The following is a 14,539-nucleotide window of genomic DNA, read 5'->3' on the forward strand; positions in this document are numbered from 1 at the left end:
GTTACGGTACGCTAAAAGACTTTGACACATTTAATGAAAACTGTAAAACACACCACGTTTAAGTGTCAGCACAGCTGTTAATTAGTTGGCTCTCCAACGCAGAGGGGCTATGGTGGCGTTGCGGAGGGGTGGTGTTACTGAAAAAGCCTAATGCTCAGCAAATTTAGGACACAACATGTTAATTGAAACAAAACAGTGGCAACTAGTTCAGTGGCGCTAGCTTGCCAACCAGCACAGACGTCGTGGCAAATGTTCGCTCCTAATCACATTTGGAGGTCAATGAAACTACTCGAGCGACGTTGGCACTCGCTTGACAATGGGCCAACTGGTTTATTGTAGAGCTCCGATGAAAGCATAAACTTGAATGTTTTGACGGAACACAAGACATTAAGTTGGAAATTGATCACCGGTGCCAGCTGGAAGGTTCAGATGTGATTTTATACCCTGGACTGTGTAAAAATAAGTAGATAAAACGGGGAAAAGTTAAAGCAGTGGAGCCTTAAATCCCAACTGACCCGTTTCTGAAAGATGTGCCTTAGAAGTCTCACAAAAACCCTCGAAATTTGAAAGCATTAACTCTTTTTTTTTTATGTTTATCTTTTTAACTCATCCATTGTTAGAGATTGTTTCACTATTGTTCCTAGAGCATTTTTTCCAACCGTTATCATGTGTGATGTCACCAGAGTTTGATTAAGCCAAACTATGTTGTTTGCAGAAGGTAAAATTAAGATTACCCGTAAACGTTAGCACATTTCGGCTTCATCCTGAAATTTGACTGACTTTTCGGAGTGGCGTACTGCAAACTAAACCTTTTGGTCCAGATCTGGTTGAATAGTAACAGCAATTTGACACCACAAGGCGAGGTCACAGTGTCAGTTTCAGTCAATTCCGTGTGACATACATTCAAAGAGGTTGAGTGTTTTCCCTATATGTAAATAATACATCAGACTAGAGGCGGAGTGTTATGTCAGCTATGTGGTCGGAATTCGCTACGCTGTTTGTCAAGTGCAAATTTCCGCAAGCAACAATAATGATGCACTCTTGACAGCTGTTCAAAACTGCCTCATAACTACTGTTTGAGACAGCAGCGGGTTCCTTCTAAAAGAGTGTCAACATCGGAAGTGAGACAAGGAAGTGTGTGTACACCGTGTGCCGTTTTTGTCAAAGTCGGGCTAAACGACAACTACACGGCCCCTTTTTCTCATGCCGCTCGGAGCGTGGGTGGAGAATTGTCGTCTTGAACGACGATAGAGGCACTTCCACAAAACATCATCGAAACGCCTCAAAAAGTAAGTGATCGCGAAACCTCAGGAAAGATTAGCGAGGGATTACACGTAAAAAAAGATCAAAGACATAAATCCAAGATCAACAGGGGGTTATTACGATTAAAATACTTATTTGAATATTTTACAGCCTTTTTTAAACTGGGACAACCTTTAAACATGTGACCTGCTATTGTTCCTGCAAGCAAGAAAGTTTCAACCTGTTGCCATTTAAAATGTTCTCCATTACGGCAAAAACCATACATTTCCATCAGTCTCAATTAATAATTGCAGAAAGATTTTTTTGTTTTTGGCTTTTTTTAAAACAGCAAACCACCCCTTTAAAGTCATAATTACAGTAAGTGTGTATGAAAAAAATACCTACAGGCCACGAATAGAAAAGAATCTGCGATAACTGAGCGTGCCTTCTTGTGCCGGTGACCGTGTATTCATACATCACTGAACAAACTACACCTTGGGAACCTTGATACACCGTATGTCGGGACCATCGTAAACCAAGGAGACCCCCCCCCCTCTGGTTGGTGAAATAGAATTATTTAGCAATTCAGGATTTTACAATCAACTTTACAAGTGGTCATTTTTCTTTGTTTTGTGCATGTTTGTTTTAATAGCTCTTGGAAATTAAAAAAAGATTCTACGTGTTTGCGCCACTCATAATTTATGCATCTATGTGGGTTTTTTAAAGCGGCTGTCATAAAGCAAATAAAAGCATAACACTGCGAAACAAAAGAGAATGCAGCCTTTGTAGACGATGTCATTTGGGTGGGCGCTCCTTCAGGATGCATTTGCATGCGAGGATGCGGCCATAAACTTGAATCCTAATGCAAATGATCCGACTCTTCGGTGCTACTTGGGTGTATTTAGGAAGGGCCATAAAGTCTCTACTTCCATCATACATCGAAACATATCTTGTGTTTTGTACAGCTGCTGTCTCCCCGCCCCCGATTTCCAACTGTCTCGACAACAAAACAAGCACTATTTTCTTTTCGCGGCGGGACCGCCAAGTCAGTCAAACCCGTCGAGCTGTTCTACTCGAGAGCACTTAAGCGACATGAATAATTACAGGCTTTATTGCCATGCTTGACAAAACGCTCCTGAGATAGGCCGTGCTTCTTACAAACTGCACATTTAGCTGTCGTAAACATAAACAGTTAAATTTTTCTGATCTTATAAGTCGTTCTCGACCAAGTCCATCAACGTGTCCTTCAAACTCTTGGGCGTGGCTGCTAAATTAGATAATCAACTGAAGAGCTGCAGGCTTTCAAAGTTATCGGTTTGTTAAAATGACATCAGTGCAGTGGTGTTTCATAATTCTTTTCCTGTTGAATACAAATTAAGTGGGGGCAAGCTGTATGACATTTAAAATGAAATTGAAACTGCTAGCAGTAAGTCCTCCAATAAATGAAAACTTCACAAACGCAATATTTTATACAATAACTGAAAAAAATATGTTTATCATCAAAGTAACAAAAAATGCATCTTAAGAGTTGTTTTAATGCCGTGTAATTGAAGGTAATGTTATTTCCCGTAATGTGACCCCGACATCCACACGCCTCACCCAACTTCCTTCCAGACAAGCAGCACACTGAGCTGGTTACAAGCGGCGAAATGTAACATGCAAATCATGTAAATCGATGGCAGCTTTAGCGCAGCAATCCATGTGACTTGATGAGATTAGCAATGGCCGCGTGTTGATTGGGGGGAAAAAAAGGCGCGTTTTGAAAAGTGATCATGCGAACGAGTGAGCGAGTGTGAAGATTAATTGAGAGGAACATTCTTCCCGACAAGCTTTTAACTGCTACGCCGCAATATGAAAAGTGTCCATTAAAAAGTCACTCCATTGAGATTATCCCCCCTCCCCGTCCCAAGGTTTAAAACATTCCATTTGTATTTTCTTTAACATCCAAGTGTTTGGGCGAGGCCAGCAGTTTGAATTGGTTCACTTCAGGCAATGAAGCCTAAACATCCTTGTAGTATGAAGGATGACTGTGGTGTGTAATATTAATTACGACAACATCTGCTCCATTAAACCGCGGCAGCAACAAAAAAATCAACGTGCTGGGAAACAGGGGGGAAAAAAAACCAACTCTATATTTCCTTTCACGTTCCCCTCATGTAGGTGCAAAGTAATGTTCCACTACTTTTGTCTGTGCTGCATCATTACAGGTATAATATAAAGGGATACCAGGTACAGGTATAATCGGTTCAACGTTAAATTGATTGTAATTGATTCCGAAAACAATCTGCGTTGAAGTGAAGTTAGACAACTGTATACCTTAAATTGTCAATACTGTGATAAATCGCATCATTTTCTCTCACGACAATGTATCGCTACTCCAGGATCAGATATCGAAACTGTCGGAGTAATTTTGGAAACTCTTCTTCATGTGTGTCTCGATGTCTGGATATACTGCCCCAAGGTGGCCAATGCGTGTACACCACGAGCGGTACAAAGTCCATTAAATTGACGAAATGTGGCAAACAGTTTTATTCTTTACATTCTATTTAATTATGTCATTGCTACATGCTTTTTTTTTCATATAAAGTTCAACATTATAGAATTATCCTTCAAACACAGTACAACATTATTTGTTGTTGTTTTTTTTTTTTTGGGAGCCTGGAAAGGATGATATGAGATATGAGTGTTTTATATTACGAGCGTAGTCACGGAACAAATTAAAGTTGTATCTCAAGGTAGCACGGTATAGTGCCTCGTAACTAAGTCAAAAATCACAGTTCAGTGTGTACCTCGGTTTAAGGTGATGGTTCAAATTGGGTACAGTAAAGGAAGAGAAAAACAAAACCGCTCATCTTTTGTGTAAATTGATTTAAAGATTTTAAATGGAACACAGGCAATGACTTCTCCAATAACTGAATAATTCTGAAATGATAAAATAATGCGAACGATAAAAACAAATCCTTGCAGGGGATCCTCGATTTACGAAGGTACTGACATTTTCAAGGTTGTTGTTTTTTTTTTATACAGATATTTACTGTAATTATGACTTTCCTACTGCGTTAGCGTAGCATTGCATTAGATCGATACCATAGAACATAAGTGAAGATTTTGATACAGGTTTTTCCCCTCAGATATTTTGATAGTGACCTACTCCGCCAATATACATCACGTAATCATCGTATCGTGACATCGTACCTTTACCACGGATTACGCTGCGTTTCTCACCCCCAATAATAACAACATCATTGACATCAGACGACACGCATGCGACGCTGAATATTCCCGCCAAGGTCAGACTCAAACCGTTTGCCCTTTTAGCACTTGTCTAGAGCCGCACTGAGCTGATAATGGAGAGCTAAGACCTACAGCAAAAGTTGTCAGGACCTTTGACACGGTTATTGCCCGAGATACTATTTGGGGTTAAAAGAAAGAAAAAAATAAAAAAGATTGGTGAAAGATGTGTTAGAACTACCCTTTTGTCTCAGCAAAAGCCTCTCAGAAGTCGCTATCACCAGAATATATCGCCTATGTGAGCAAGAGTCATTAGGCGATTCATTTATTGCACAAAAGTACACACCCTGGTGTCAAATTCCATTTGCGAGAGCCGACTGAAGTGAGCGGTTCTTTCAAGCGAGATGGGGGGCGGGGGGTGGGTGCTGGCGTCGTCTTCGGGTCCATTTCAGGGCTGCGCAGACAAAAGATGATAGAAACCTGCTCTCCGAGATAAAACACACACCTTTGAATAGACGTATGGTACATGGCGGCTATAACACATTTCGTTAATTAAAAAGAAAAAAAAAAAAAAAAAAAGCTTTTTCATTGTGCTCGCATCAGCTCGGGGAAAAATGACAGAAAGACGCAATGCAGTTTGGCCGTGCATTGCCGAACCGGGATCAGGTGTCTAAATTGAATAGCGAATGGTTTTAAGTAATTAATAAGTGCTCTGTTCATAAGGATAATAATTTATTTTACCAAATGTATCCTCTCGGCCTTATATATTCAGACTGTTCAAATTGTTACGGTTGCACTTGTCTGTATCATTTAGTTCCTAAAAAGGAAGACATACCGGTAATATTGATTATGCACTTTCCTAAAAAGAAGATGTTACATATGAAATACTGTACTTATTCTTATTATTTTGTATACATCGGTTTGTTTATTTGACAATTCACTGCAAGTAGTTTACGGTGTGAGTTTCATTTTGAATGTAATTCAATCTGTTCCTGTTGACACAGTCTGTTGTTTTGCATTCTGTTCCCTTAGGCAGGGGTACACACTTACTGATTTTTAACATCTTAATTATATTATTTAAATGTGAGAGACCCCACACACCATGAGCAATAAAGTCGCCAAGGGTGTTCTTACTGCCGTGTGTGGCGTACTCCAAACGACCAACACGGCACACCCACACGAGGTCATGTTTCCATGGACAAACGCGAGTCTCCTCCCCCACACCAGAAATCCGCCGTAGTACTGAGACTGACGTGTGACAAGCAGCTTAATGTCCATTTGTATCCAGATAAAACTCCAGTTCAGGTCGCTTTCAATTTGGCTATCGATCGGTTTCATGTCACAATCAGAGAGTCCGTGAATCAGCCAAACTTGGTTTTGACCACACAAATAACGATTTGCCATAGTAAATATTGAACAGGTTTAACATTTCCGATTGTCAGGTCGGGGGTGGAAAAAAAAAAAAAAAAAAAGCTCTTCAGATAATATACAACCCCAATTCCAATGACGTTTGGACGTTTTGTTAAACAATAATAATCATTAACTTAGAATTTTGTGGCTGCAACACGTTCCAAAAAAGCTGGCACAGGTGGCAAAAAAGACTGAGAAAGTTGACGAAGGCTCATCAGACACCTGTTTGGAACATCCCACAGGTGAACAGGCTAATTGGGAACAGGTGGGTGCCATGATTGAGTAGAAAAGGAGCTTCCCTGAATTGCTCAGTCATTCACAAGCAAAGATGGGGCGAGGTTCACCTCTTTGTCACCAAGTGCGTGGGAAAATAGTCCAACAGTTTAAGGACGATGTTCCTCAACGTACAATTGCAAGGAATTTAGGGATTTCATCATCTACGGTCCGTAATATCACAAAAGGTTCATCCGTAAGTGCAACTTGAAACTCTACTATGCAAAGAAAAAGCCATTCATCAACAACACCCAGAAACGCCGCCGGCTTCTTTGGGCCCGAGCTCATCTAAGATGGACACCTCGTAAGGCCTCAAAGGGTGGGAGGTATTTAGTTCGTTATTGTCCGTAATTATGCTCGTACAGACCGCTGAAGGCATTCGCTGCGTTTACAAGCAAATTAAAACAAGGTCGTTGCAGGTAATCTTTACCGCGGAACACGGTGAAGATCGTCGTCAAGTCGAGAAAATACGGCACACGTTTCAGAGAACTGGCTGAGGAAGAAACGTGGTCAGGGAGGGTGAAACGCAAGGAGGACTTAAAGATGATAAAAGTACGCTAGACTGCGTACGTGGCACATGGACATCAGCGAAGGCAAACACTCCTTGCCACCGCGTCAACAACATCACTGAACAATCAAGTAAGTGCAACTTATCAGAAGTTAAGTGAAGCTCCGCTTACCTTTTGGCTTTGACATGATAGCAGGGGTGTCACGCCCATGGGGGGGCGGGGGGGCGGCGTGGATATGTCTGTATGATACTTAGTGCCTCTGTGTGACAATTTTTCAAGACAGTGAAGCCCCACCTATTCACGGTTCACAAACTCACAAATTTACCTATTCACGTTTTGTTTCTGTGGAACCTCTCCTCAGGCATTTGCGGCTCTCACCGTATTTTTATTTCTGTTTTTTTTTTTTTGCTTTTTCGGTAATGCTCTATGATGCTGCTACAGTATAGGACGGCACCAAAGCCCTGGCTGATAGGAAAGTAGTAATTGGTGTCAAGGAAGTATGTTGAAGTGGCACATCTTGACTGAGAGACCAAGATCTTTGTCAGCAAGTAGCTAAGTTCAGCCTGGGTTGTTAGCAGAAGTTACAGAGCGTCTGCGCCGCACGTGTTTTTGCTCTGGTGAGTGGCTATTAAATAACTCAAGCTAATAAACCATGACCATTGCGTTACTGCTTAACGTTGCGAAGGCCACACACTCATGCACTTTTAGTGCATCTTTTCAAAATCAAATCATTTGTAACTTATTTATTTTCAAAGATTATCGCAACCAGTGTGTCGTGGAGAACACTTGAAAGGGGCTCGGGACCTTCACTCAGCCCAGCTGATCATGTCACGGGTGGATAAACTGTGCGTGAGGGCACAGCTATGATGTAAATGGGACTTACATAAAAGTGGGGCGGAAGTGCAGAACAGCTGCCCGACACTTTCAGAAAGGGACAGATGACAAAAAAAAAAGTTACTTGGTTGTTTAATGTCACACTTAGTGGGTGCACAGACTCTCCAGAGTCACAGACTATGTTGTACACAAGCCATTAAAAAGAACAATTAAAAATGATGTGAATGCTTTTTGACGAAAGACGAGTTGCCGACTCATGCAGCAGTTGTAGCCAGGTGGCATCAAGTGCCTACTTGACTGAAGCGCTGCCCTGCCAAGGGGCGTATTAGACGTCCAGCCACAGCGTTATTTATAGCTCGCAAAGTGCGCCGCTTATGTTTCTATGTAAACAAAACTCTATTTGATCTCCCTCTACTTGCCTTCCCGAATACAGTAGAGCGGAACATGTGAGGACAATAGCAGAAAAAGGAAAGACTTGAGAGATTATGGTTTAATTTTATCTATAAACATTTGACACATTTCCCTTTAAGATTTGCCGTTGGCAGCCTGGATTACACAAATTAATCTGTGTATCAGCACAACATTATCCTGCATTTGTGATGTATGTTTGTGGCAGATTCACTTGCTGCGTCAAACTACCTCTGCCGGGCAGATTAAGTGTGCGTGTGTGTGCACGTGTTTGTTTATGTGTGTAGGGGGCTTTAGTGGAAGTGCTCAAACAAGCCGCTCAAAGGGGGCCGAGGGGGCTCTCGCCAGATCCATTCAAGGATTACACCCTCGTATCTCCTCCCATCTCCGCTACTGAAAAGCGGCGAGATGCTGGGCTTTGCGTCAGCCATTTCACAGCTGAGGTGTCGCCCGTCTATTTTCCTCCGCGCGCAGAGGCGCTACTGCTGGGAATGCAAGACGAGGCAGCGACGTGGCAAACGGGCCGGGCCCACCGACACGCTTGAGGTCGGCCGCCGTGTCACGCTCGCGAGCAAGAATTCTTTGATCCGGTGAGGGCGGGAAGGCGCTCGCCGCGCTTTGATCCGGACATCATTAAATATGCATGGCGGGAACCCAAAAAACCCAGATGCCATTAGATGTCACTCTCTAAGAGAGAGGCACTCTCGTTTAATGGAGTGCTTGTTTGCTGGCTATTACATTTGCTTTCATGACTGCACTGCAAACCCACTCATACTTTATTTCATTTATTTTATTTTATTTAACCCCCCTCCTACAGGCTGCTCTGACTCTAATCCCTTCATACTTTTTGCAGGTATAAAGCTCCAGGCGGAGAAGCTACCCGATGCGATTAAGGTGTGAGATTAAATCTAACAGTGATTAAATAACCAAGCGTTTTATGACTGTAGCAAATTAATTTCCCCTGAGTCATGTCAGCCAGGCGAGCGGCGTTCCCGCCGAGTCGACTGCGTGCTGCTGATATTCGCTATCATGGCAGCTGCCGCCGACTAAAACGGGTTACCAACGCCTGACCTCAGTGCAAAAGGGCAGAAAAAACAAACTGAAGCGCGCTTTTTTTATGCCACGCAACCCTCATCTGTCCAATCCTAACTTTTAAATGGAAAAGTACAGTTGTGCCTTGAGATGCAAGTTTAATTTGTTATGTGACCACGCTCGCATCCTTATCATCGTTCTGCATTGAGATCAATGAATGAAAATGTCATTAATCCGTTTCAGCCTCCCAATTTTAAATAAGGAAAATAGCATTCAATAAAATAGTACTTTATGAAAACATCGCGCAATAACGTAATTAAATAGACTGTACAGCATTAAACAGTTTGATAAGATAACCCTTAATAGTCCCACAATGGGGAAATTTGCAAATTCCGAATTTGTGCATTAAATTTGCATCCAATTCAGTGTGGCGCTCCTTCTGGTGTGCCCACCTTGACCACCAGGAGGCAGTAAAATACACTCATGTAGAGTGCAGACAGAAAATGAAATGAAACAGTTTTTCTGTGGCACAGGGGACTTTCATACACAGTACTGCCTCTGTGGTTATTATGATGGATATGTCTGGAAAATTACAGGTTAGATAGAGGAGGGCCAGAGGCAAAAAGAGGGGACAGAGAGAAAACACAAGACGTGACACTAGCTGTATGAGCTTTGATGAATTGAATAGACTTCTACTGTACTACAACAACTGATTAAGCTGCTGTTATAGTAGTCAGTTTTCATAGAGGATAAAGAATATATGACTATTATATTATGTCTATGTGTTGCTCCACTTTTTATGTTCAAATATTAATCGCTCAAAGGGTTCTAAATTTGTGACGAATACTATCGATGCTAACCATTAGCATGTCACTGGCATTTTCCATTATATGTTAGCATTAAGCTAGCGGGCCGTTCTTAAGGCAACATAGTTTGCTGGTTTTTAATACAAAACGTGTAATTTTCTTCGTTTTACGTTTAGTTTGACAGTCAGCTTCAACGAGGCATGGCGTTAAGCAGCTCGAAGCCTCTTTTTTGATGAATTGTTCACAAATTTGCCAAACTGCCACTTATTGTGAATTGAATCGAGTTCAGTGCCACCATACAGTGCTGACTTTACTGATGATTATTTATTAATTTTCAATTTAATGTATGATTTCTTTATTCTTTTTCAAATTTTTGTTGTTGTTGATTATACTGTTGTTTCCAACAAAAGGAATCATAGCAGACACCAGCGCTAACACATCGTGTCCTGGCTGGTCCACCAGAACAAAGTTGGCCTGGCATCAACAAATAGCCATGAAGAGGAGCAACGCAGGAGAGAAAAAAAGAAAGAAAAAAAAAAAAAAAAATCAACCAATTCTTCTTTGCTACTGCTTTAAACCATGCCTATCTTTCTCCAAAGTCGTGCATATCCTGTCACTCGGCCCATTCGACACAGATGTAAGCACGAAAACGAGCATGTGCCCAATAAAAGCCTCTTTAAGGCACACCAAACTGGTCGTAACAGGCATGCATATGGCACCAGAATGGAACATTTACTGCTGGGAATGAGCGTTTGCAGAACTGAGTTGGGGTGGTGTGATGGGGGAGTGGAAATAGCTTGTGCTTTTTGCACATATGACACTGCAAGATAAATATCTATAAATGCTAGCGGCTCACACAGCAGGTGAATTATGTCTGCGTTCCCCCCTAGCCTTCCCCCCGGCTGAGCGTCTGAATTGAGCGATGCGCTGGCAGGCAAAGTACAATTTGGATTAGCGAAAGCCCAACTGATAGGTCAGCTTAGCCCATAATGGAGCAGCTTAGGCTGTGTCTGCATGATTAGAACATTCTTAGCAGCCTGTTTCCAGATGTCGCGGCGCAAAACCGCCACCGCCCGTGTCTACCCTGCCTCCGACGGGCAGGTAAAATGACGCATCTTTTTCCTGAAAGTATCCCTGCAAATGCACTGTCATGGAGAAGCAGCCAAATTATTCATGCACAGCTTATTTAGATGGAGGCCAAATGGGCGTATTTTGGCTGTTTTAATCGTTTCCCGAATGAAACAGCAATAACGTGATCGTTAATAGGATTCGTAGCTATGCATCTCTACATAATCATACATCGGATCTCCATTGGAGACAATTTCCATGAAAAATACCAATTAATTGACCTGATGCTGGCATGTACAGTAGTTTCCTTCACAATTACTACTTTCCTATTAGGTGGCACTTTGGTAGCATCTTATGGCATATTAGGGAGTTACCGGAAGTGCACAAAAATACACCGATTGCTGCAAATGGGTAGTTGTTTTTTTTTTTTTTTTTTCAGTAAATAGCTGAGGTTAGGTTCCAGAGGAGAAAAAAAAGCTGAATACATTTGCTAATGAACTGCAAAGTAGTGGTTCACGAATTGAATTACATCCCGAATCCGAAATCAATCAATCATCATTTTATACCAAAGGCAATTCTTGCACAAAAGATCTCAAATAGTAATGAGCATAAATTCAACACATGTACTGTTAAACTTTAATGTTAGTTAATGTTACACTTTAGAATGGCATTCACTAGCAATGAAATTGCATTTCATGTAGAATATGATCAAGCACCGTCAAACAAGAGTGCACAGTATGAAAAAAATAAAATAAAATACAACAACAGGAAAGCAGATTTAGACAAGGCACATAAAATCCAAAAAGGAAGACGAAAAGAAAAACGTGTTGTGTCACAGGTGGTGCATATTTTGTTATGCTTTGTGAAATCGGTTATAATAGCCTTACATGTTTGAATGTGGTGTTAGAATTTTGATCGATATAATATTTTAATTTTGAACATGACGCCCATTTAATTTTGGTTACGTATGACTGAGTTACTCAGATACTCATTTCAAATGATGTGAACATTTTGTTTAACACTGTCTACTGTATTTTTCAAATGTTTGTGCATTATGTTTGATACAAACGATGTTTTGTTTTATGAATCTATAATTACAGTACAGGGGTCCTTGTTTCATTTTGTTGACTGTGTAGATATCTTTTCTCACGGTGGCGAAAATAATGTTTACGTACATCGGAAAGTGCCGTAGTCGATCAGTAACCTACGCTAACACAGTAGTAAAGTCACAATTACAGCAAACGTTAGTGTGAAAAACACTTCTAGGCTGTAAATATAAAACAATCAAATGTTTGTCGGCAACTGAGGTGCCTTGACGACATGCTGCTGCAGAAACTAATTTGTCACCCCGAAACCTCGTACGTTGGGACCATCGCGAACGAAGGACCTCCTCTACTTACAATTCCACATACATCAACAGAATCTTTAATCAGCCTATCCTCTTTTAAAACACAGTCAAAATGTGTACATATTTTTGTTTGATACGGACTTTGATGTGTAGCGTTATGAATCAATTCGAGCGCAAAATAAACAATTGCATATTCACATTAAATAGCCAGCGATTCGGTGGTTAATTGATATTGCGCCTTTTTTCACGAAAAACATTTAACAATTCAGACGAGCGCCTTTGAATTAAAACTTCCTTCAGCTGTGCTCGTCAAACAAAAAAAGGAAACTCAGGCGATCCCGTGGCTTCCTCACAGTGCGGCATAACCCGTGCGCCGGTCGATTTGCTGGTTAATATACAGCATATATATATTTTCGTGGCTCCTGTGTGCAATCTCTTCACCAGCTTCCAATATAAAAGTAGCAGTTTATAACGTTTGGCTGGAGGCAGCAGACATAGCTTCATCCATGCAGATTACTGGATATGACTTTGGGGAGAAAATGTAGTTAGAGTGCAAAGAGACCTGGGATTTTTTTGGGCCTGCATTTAACTGGGTGTCACGCTATGAACCGCTTTCTCCTATTGTTGCAATGTAGTAAGCTGCTTTTTTTTTTTTTGTTGTTTTTTAAATAGAAGTTGAGAACAATAAAGAAAATGTACTGCCAAAAACAAAAAAAAACTGTAGTGTAGTATTGCCATGCTTCATTGTTTGATTGCTCTTTAAAGTGCCTTTGCTACATGTCGGCGTGAAAATAAAGTCAGTGATACACATCTCCAGTGCTATCAAGACTTAATTTATTACCTCCTGGTACTTTTGCTTCATTCCCTTTTTGTCCTTTGGGATGGAAATTCTTCAAGTAGAGAAAATAAGCACACTTATTTCTCACTCACGTGCGATAAAACACCAGGCAGTCTCTCCAACGAACATTCATTTTGCATTCTTGCATGGCGGCAATGCAGCAGGTACCGCAGCAACATGCATGATTCATACCGCATGTGAAATGCAGTATGCTAATTAACAAGAGGTATCAGCACGCCTTCATTAATATGACATTTCTTGGCTAGAAATGGAATTAACTAACGCACGCCACACTCTACATTTGCAGTGAAGTTACTTTGTCATTTCCATAAATTATCACTCGAGCATTTGATCTTGTAAGCAGTACCATTGGAATGACTGAGAATTTGTTTTTATCCAAGTAGCCCACCAACAGCATCAGTTCATCAAGACTTTGTCATCATTAACATAGAGATAGCTGTTCCAATTACCATTCAGGTTTTATGTTTAACAAAATTAGCAATTAGTCCACAGAGGGATTCACGCTGCACCCACCGGGCTTTCGCGTAGCCTGAAGTTACCGCTTTGAACTCGACATCTGACCTAATGAGTACACTAATAAAGGCTTAAGCTCAAATATCGTGCTGTGGTGTGTGAAAAAAAGTGGTCATTTTATAACAAAGATAATATAACTGAAAAAAGTCCAATCGCATTTTTCCAAGAACAATTCGTAATGGAACGAGAATAGTAATAGCATTACCAGAAAACTGCCCTTTTTTGTAGAATTACTATATTTTACTATATTAAAAATTAAGCTGTATAAATCACAAAAAAAGGAAATCAACAAAGGGGGGAAAAACAGACACTTGTACCGTTACAAAAACTAATTTATAATGCCATTTGAATAAAATAATATTTTTATTCAAATTTTTTTTTATTTATTTTTTTATTTTTTTATTATTATTTTAATACCATGACTAAAGTCATGGTATTACCCCAAAATATTATTTATTCTTGAATCATTACAGCATTTTTCAAGCAAATGATGTTGCAGAATACTAAAAAGCCTTCTTAATTATGATAAGTAGATGCATTATTGATCCATAAATGCACCAAATCAGAGAAGTTTGCATTAACAGGATTTGAAGTTATACTTTGATACATGTTAAAAATAAATGATGAAATACTGTCTTCTTAAACATTAAGCTTATCCTGAGTTTGAAAGGATTGTGCAAACATTTCAGTCTCGTCTTGATAAAAGAACAGAGTTAAAGTTTGTTGATCATTAACTACGAATAATTGTAACATTTAAAGACCCTGTAAAGTCAGAATGAATGACTTTTAAATTTGACACACCACAGGCAAGAGTGTTGTTAACAAGCCCCAAATGATTTTTGTCTCTGAAGTCCGTTTAGCGCAAACTCTAACTTAAAGATGCAGGACATTTTTTCCCTTTTTTTTTAATTTAGATTTTTTTTTTAATGTGATGCAACAGCTTTGACAGCACAAATAGTGTTTAATACACCCATCATGCCGTATACTGATCCTGAGTACTTTGCAT

General features: G+C 40.4%; 1 protein-coding gene and 1 long non-coding RNA gene across 2 annotated transcripts in view; both read left to right on the forward strand.

Annotated features, from left to right (window-relative positions):
* Window positions 1–14,539, forward strand: part of hs3st4 (heparan sulfate (glucosamine) 3-O-sulfotransferase 4) — an 83,397-nt gene that overhangs the window by 57,810 nt on the left and 11,048 nt on the right.
* LOC133415010 (uncharacterized) lies at window positions 989–12,795 on the forward strand. Its single transcript, XR_009770087.1, has 4 exons — window positions 989–1,289; window positions 6,576–6,795; window positions 8,761–8,801; window positions 10,156–12,795. It is a non-coding gene; the product is annotated as an uncharacterized LOC133415010 (long non-coding RNA).

Source organism: Phycodurus eques, chromosome 16 (genome assembly GCF_024500275.1).
Source record: "Phycodurus eques isolate BA_2022a chromosome 16, UOR_Pequ_1.1, whole genome shotgun sequence".
Lineage (NCBI taxonomy): Eukaryota > Metazoa > Chordata > Actinopteri > Syngnathiformes > Syngnathidae > Phycodurus > Phycodurus eques.